Here is a 7,282-nt window from a genome sequence, read left to right on the forward strand (position 1 = left end):
TTAGAACTAAACCTAAAACAGTCGTAAGTGAATTACAGTACAGGGCATATTCTTTGTCCCAGCAAAACCCAAAGAGATCATGGACATATGCAAGGGAGCCATACTTACAAGAAATATTTATGGCAACACTTCTTATAGCAAAAAAGAAAGAAAGAAAGCAAATGGAATCAAGTGGGGAATCCTGAAAAATTATGAATGTAATGGAATACTATGAGAAATTATTGTATGGAAATTCATTTTTCAGGGAAACCTGGGAAGACTTGTATGAACTGATGCAGAGCACAGTGAGGAGAACTAGAAATGTTTTTACAATATTTTAAAGGAAAGAAACTATGAAAGATTTGAGATCTCTGATCAATGGAGTAATCAGTTATGACTCTAGGAAAAAATGATGATTAATCATGATCCCAACCTCCTTAGCAGAGAGATGACGGACAAGAGGTGCAGAATAAAATGTATATTTATTTTCAGACATAACCAAGGTATACATTTATTTTGCTTGATCATACTATTTTTGTTACAAATGAGGACTTCTATGTGGGGTATGTAGGGTAGGAAGAATTGTATGGGAGGACAGGAGTGACAGTAATGCAAAATGGGGAAGGGAAGGGAACAGAAGGGAAGGGGAGGGAAGGGGAAAGAAGGGGAAGGGAGGGGAGGGGAGGGAAAATAATGAAATATTTGAGAAATATACAGAAGAGAGCAGAAAGAAGTTCAGAATGAGACAGATAAATGGGACAGATAAATTTAACATATACTTTTTAAAAAGCTGTATCATGTCTATAACAAATGTTATGGTTTCCTATATAATCTTTTTTTATTTTCTTCTTTGAATAGGGAAGTGCTGATTTTTTGATGGTTTTTAAACAAATGATAAGCTAAGGAGATGTTTAAAAGCCCAAAGAGTTTTCCTTTCACTTACCAGCTCATTATATAGTTACTTTACACAGCAGCTGAAAGTGATATAACACTTTATGGTTACAAAGCACTTTACACTAAATGTGTCTCATTTGATCCTTACAAACCCCATGAGGTAGAAAGCGCAAGTATTATTTATTATTCCTTTTTTTTTCTCAGTTGTGAGAAATTTATTGCGAATCCACCAGCTCCACATTGGTCTGCAAACACTAGGCAGCTTCTTCTTTTGTGACACGGTCTTTTTTGAGTGGTCCCATGAAAGCTTTCTTCTCCTCCACGGTCTGGAACCGACCGTGACCAAATTTGGAGGTGGTGTCGATGAACTTCAGGTCGATCTTCTCCAGGGCTCGACGTTTGGTCTGTACCAGCAGAGACTTTCGCAGGGTGAGGACTCGCTTCTTGGTCCCCACGACACAGCCTTTCAGCATGACAAAGTCATTGGTCACTTCACCGTAGTGGACGAAGCCTCCCAGAGGGTTGGTGCTCTTGTCTAACAGATCATAATCGGTGGACGCGTTGTTTTTGATCAGCTTACCATCCTTGATCTGGTAGCCCTGGCCAATCTTGTAGATCTTTTTGTTGAATCTTGGTGCAATGGTGGTAGCCCTTCTGACCAGCTCGAGCCACAGAGAAAGCCACATGGGCAGGATGCCAAGCTCCAATACACTTCACCTTACGCAGATCTTGGGTTTTTCGGGGAAGTTTCTTTGTGTGCCAGCAGCTGGTGACACCTTTGTAGCCCTTCCCCTTGGTCACTCCAATGACGTCAATCATCTCATCCTGCCCAAACACGATGGACATGGGTACCTGCTGTTCCAGCTTCTCCCAGGCCCAGTCCAGCTTCTCAGCTACGCTGTCGCCATTCACCTGGATCTCCATCAGGTGGGACTTCTCCTGCCTCAGAGGGAGCAGGTGCATCTGAGTGTGGGCAATGACGCGGATCACCTGGCAGTACTTCATGCTGCTGAAGTCTTTCTCTAGCTGCTTTTTGCCGTCATTATCCTGACACTTCTTGCAGTACTTGGTGAAGGCCTTCTTCTTGGACTTATGCCAGTTCTTACAGAATTGCCTCTTACACTCATCACTGATGTGCTCAGCAAAGATGGTTTTGAAGTTGCGCAGGCCCCTGGGGGTCTGCACGTAGCCCACGATGCCTACAATGACCATGGGGGGCGTCTCGATGACAGTAACGGCCCCTACGACTTCCTTCTTGTTGACCTTCAAGCCAGGCCTGTCGACCTCTCCCACGATATGGGTCATGCCCGTCTTATAGCCCAGAAAGGCTGTCAGGTGGATGGGCTTGGTGGGGTCATCTTTGGGGAAGCTCTTCACCTTTCCACGGTGCCTGCTACTTCTCTTTCAAAGCAGGAAGCCCAGAGACCCGTGCCTGGGAGGGGACATGCTGCTGCTGTTGCACCTGCGCCTGCCACCAAGGCGGGTTGGAAGAGCTATTATTCCTTTTTTAAAGATGGCGGTAAAGGGAGGTGAAATGACTTATAAAATTATAGATCTAGAGCTGAAAGGGAATCTGGTCCAAATCCCTTATTTTAGACATGAAGAAACTGAGACCCAGGGAGGTTAAGTAACTTGCCCAAGGTCATACAGCCATTACACTTTAGACACAGAGTTTCAGTCCAAATCCTCTGTCTCCAAATCCAGTATTCTTTTTACAGATTTTGACCTTTTTTTTTTTCACATATTCCATTCCTTAGGAGGAAATAGAGATAGAGGATAAGTTGCTCCCAAATCTTCTCCTTTTTTTCCTCCCTGAATATTTATAGCAGGTAGTTTACTATAGTAAAGGATTGTGTGTAATTGTTTAATCATAGAATCAAAGAGCAAGAAATGTCAGGGTCCCAATGTTTGTGGCAAAGAAGCCTTTCCTGGGGATAGAGACTAGATAAGTGTATCCGGGAGCTCCAAGTTCATTTGCATAAGACTCTCCCCATTGGTGGAATTTGATTGTTCAATGGTCTGGGTCTGCCATGAGGAGTAGGGGAGTTGATGAAAGCTTAAGGGAAGAGAAATGATGGTTTTGCTCTGAGGGGCAAGACACATGGTTCCAGATTCTCTTCAGGGAGAGGCCCCAGAAGAGAGAGTAAACCTCTGGGAAGAAATTTGGACATGTAAAGGAACCAACACCTCAATCATGTCCATGTCTACAGCTTTCAACAGTAGAGACTTTGGGGATTTTCCCTTGGATGAAATTTGAGCTCTTTATTTGTGGAGATGAGATAGCTTACTCCTGTAAATTCATTCTCTCTGTGCATTATCTGTATTTCTGCTTGCTATCAGCTTGGATAAATTAGTTTATTTGCTGTTCTCTATGTGTGATCTTGGTATAACTGGCATTTGGTGGGGAGTCAAGCCTTGGATGTATAACTTGAGGTACTCCCTTTTTAAAGAACAGCAATCAGGAACTTAGCTTAAACCTGAAATTCAGTTCATTTCTTTGTTATTTCTCATTTCTGGATTATTTCTCCTAGACTAACACTATTTAGAGAGGTATAAATTCTAGCCTTTTTTTTTTCTTTTTGGAGGGCAGTTGGGGTTAAGTGACCTGCCCAAGGTCACATGGCTAGTTTGTGTGTGTGTGTGTGTGTGTGTGTGTGTGTGTGTGTGTGTTAAGTGTCTAAGGTCACATTTGAACTCAGGTCCTCCTGACTCCAGGGCCAGTGCTCTCTTCACTGCACCACCTAGCCACCCCTAGCCTTTTCTAAGGAGAGCAGAGTGGCTAGCCTTGTCACCTCAGTCTTCTATCCCCCCCACGCCCACCACACCTGGCAAGCAATCAATGTCTCACTTGGAGAAGGGCAACCAGAGACACAGATTCAAGAAATAGATAGCTGCTCATGCGTCCCTTTGAGCCATATCTAGACAGACTCAAGTGGATACGTATAACTTCCATGGGCAACATATACACACACATCCTTACATCAGTGTTTATTTGGGTAATTCAGAAAGATGGCTCTAGGCTTTCTTTAGACCCATCATTATTTTCTCCTCCAATCTGGTGAACTCTACATGTCTGCTCAAGAATGAAACAAAGCACAATTCTAGAGTTACAAAACTATCCATGGGACACTCCAGTGAGACCTCAGACCCAAACGCTTTGGATACTATGCCTATGTCCCTGCACTCATATCACTCACTTTTGTTACGTGTTCTGCTCACTTTCACTGCTATGGGTTGACCTGATCCATTGGGTACCAGCTCCCTTTCCACTATCTGCCTTCCCCAAAGTACCTTAGTAGAAGTACTTGGTACAATCATCTTTCATTCCATTCAACTACTCCCTTCAGCCCTAGGCTAGCATTGGAAATATCCCAGAAGAATCATCCATATGTGAGGTGCTATCTGGGCCTTTAGCCACCTACAGGTCCTGTCCTACCTTTCCCGCCTCTCCTATCCTTCCTACCACTACCTTCACTTTCTCTATTTAACACATATTGTAATGACCTCTATCTACAGATAGAAACTCCATATACCAGTTGATATTAATGCAGGTTTTACAGATTTTAGTTGAGTGATCAAAATGGGACAATAGGAAAGCAGGTGCCTTGTATTCAGAAGGGAAATGGATTTCAGGAGAGGAGGTAACTGTTAGAAAAAGAAAGAAAGAAAATTAAAAACTGATTTGGGATGGGTAAAATTAACAGAAAGAGTTATAGTGAAGAGCCCAGAGTATGGCAGATAATAAGACTCAAGGAAGGTTTATTGTCAAGGACAGAGATGGAAGAGTAATTCTTTAGCAAACTGACACAGGCTTGCAGGGGACAAGTGGTAGTATGGGGGTGAAAAGGACTCAGAAGTTAATGGTCATGGAATCCAGAGAGACAAGTAACTTGCTTACAGTTGGGTAGCTGCAGAATTTTCCACTTCAATCTATAACTGTGGACTTTATTGAAAGGCCTTAGAACCCTAAGGATTAAGGTATAGCCCTATGACTCAAACCAAAAGAAATGGGAAAAACTAGGTTTTGATATCAAGGTGTGACAAGCCAAGAATAGTGGGGTACAGTAGAATACTCACTGGTCTTGTCAAAATACAGAACAAAGCCATAACAAAGTATCAGTGCACAGGCTAACAGCCTCAAGCAATCCAGTGAAACTGTGATTGTTGAGTTGTAAGTGGCAATAATACATGCCAGATGAGAACCCAACAGCCAGGCTAGGCCAACTGGGCATGGCAGATAATACAGGCATACCTTGGAGATATTGCAGGCTTGGCTTCAGACCACTACAATAAAGCGAATACCGCAATAAAGTGAGTCATACAATTCTTTTGGGTTTCCTAGTGCATATAAAAGTTATATATATATATGCTATACTCTAGTCTATTAAGTGTGCAATAGTATTATTTCTTTTTTTTAAAAAAAAGCAATGTACATACCTTAATTTAAAAAATACTTTATTGCTAAAGAGTCATCTGAGCCTTCAGCAAATCATAATCCTTTTGGTGATGGAGTGTCTTACCTCAACGTTGATGACTGCTGACTAATCAGAGAGGTGGTTGCTGGAGGTTGGGGTGGCTGTGGCAATTTCTTAAAATAAGAGAACAATGAAGTTTGCAGCATGGATTGAATCTTCCTTTTACTTGTATACTTAGAGGCCACTGTGGGGTTATTATTTGGATTAATTTCAATATTGTTGTGTCTCAGGGAGTAGGGAGGCCTGAGGAGGAGAAACAGGGGGGACTGGCTGGTTGGCAGAGCAGTCAGAAAACAATTTTATCAATTAAGTTCTCCATCTTATATGGGCACACTTTGTGGCACCCCAAAACAATTACAATAGTAACATCAAAGATCACTATAACAGATAAAATAATAATGAAAAGGTTTGAGATATTGTGATTATTATCGAAATGTGACAGAGATATGAGGCAAGCACCTGCTGTCAGAAAAATGGTGCTGATAGACTTACTAAACCTATGGTTGCCACAAAACTTCAATTTGTAAAAAATTACATATCTGTGATGTGCAATAAAGCAAACTTCAATAAAACAAAGCATGCCTCTATAACATACGGGGAGGCCACAAGGAGCAGGGGGAGGTATGTGAGTTGATAAAACAGAGGAGACTTGTATGAACTACGCATAAATCCAGAGGGAAGAAGCCAAGTAATAAGACTAAACAATAGGGAATAGACTAGGTGCAGGGATTAAGTAAGTGACAGGAATGTAAGTTCTCCGAGGGCAAGGGTAATTTTAAAATTTAACTCTGTGCCCCCAATATCTAGCACAATACTTTGCATATAGAGAGGCATTTTAAAAGTATTTGTTGGAGTAGATTGGATGGATAAATCGTGTCAATGTCCAGAGATCCAAATAGGGTGAAAAGTCACAGGTAGTTTTGTATTCTAAGTATTACTGGCAGAGCTCAGGATCTGGAGACCTGTGCTCAGCAGGAGGTCACGAGAAGAAGCAAAATCCAAATGTGCAGGCAGCAGGAATTTTATAGGATCACTGAATCCTGGGATGTAGGGAAAGGGACCTTCTAGTCCAACTGCCTCATTTTACAGCTGAAGGAGCTGAGGCCCACAGAGGTGAAATCACTGACCCAAGGCCAGATAATGAGTGAAGAGCAGATTCAGGATTCACACCCAGGTCCTCCAATTCAAATAAGGAATGAGGGAATAGTCAGAAAATGAGCAGAATGGAGACTGTGAATAGGATTTGAGACAGGTAGCTGGGGCCACATAATTTTAAAAGTTGTGATCATTTAATTTTATAATACCATGATTTCAGAAAAGTAAGACTTGTAGGTACCCCAAAAGAATGGAAAGACAAGTTGCAAGTGCATATAGGCGACCAACAATATGTATAGGAAGTCCTCCTCTTCTTCCTCCTCCTTCTTCTCCTCATCTCCCGTGACCTTCACTATATTGGGGCTGTACACAGGAAGAGTCATTCACACATCCTCCATCTCATCATCACCCAATTCATGTTCCACTTCATGCTCAAGAACTTGGAAATTCCTTTTTCTAATCATAACTTCCTGCCCTGCCTGAACCTCACTCCCTCTTAACCTGTTCTTTATTCTCACCATGACCCCAAGTCACTTACCACTGGCTCTCCCAGACTGTTACCCCAGTGATGTCCCAGTGCCCCAGACCTCTCCCACATTTACTAACTACATGACTATAGGAAAAGGACATAATCTCTCTGAGCAATATATCCATTTCCTCCTGTGTAACATGAGGATGATAATCTCTCACAAGGTTGTTGGGAGACTCAGATGAGATAAGATATGAATGAGAGTTATTATTTTATATCTTGCATTTTTACTGAAGAGCATGAGAGCATTGGGTTTGCCAAGGTAGGCGAACAGAATGGCTAGCACTCTCTTCAGCAAGCTGCTGCTACT

At 42.1% G+C, this 7,282-nt stretch overlaps 1 pseudogene; it reads right to left on the reverse strand.

Moving 5' to 3' along the window:
• Positions 1–1,111: 1,111 nt before the first annotated feature.
• On the reverse strand, positions 1,112–2,178 carry LOC138166504 (large ribosomal subunit protein uL3 pseudogene; annotated as a pseudogene).
• Positions 2,179–7,282: the final 5,104 nt, after the last annotated feature.

Source organism: Petaurus breviceps, unplaced genomic scaffold (genome assembly GCF_028583685.1).
Source record: "Petaurus breviceps papuanus isolate PSGF00001 unplaced genomic scaffold, PetGlider_PUasm1.0 224, whole genome shotgun sequence".
Classification (NCBI taxonomy): domain Eukaryota; kingdom Metazoa; phylum Chordata; class Mammalia; order Diprotodontia; family Petauridae; genus Petaurus; species Petaurus breviceps.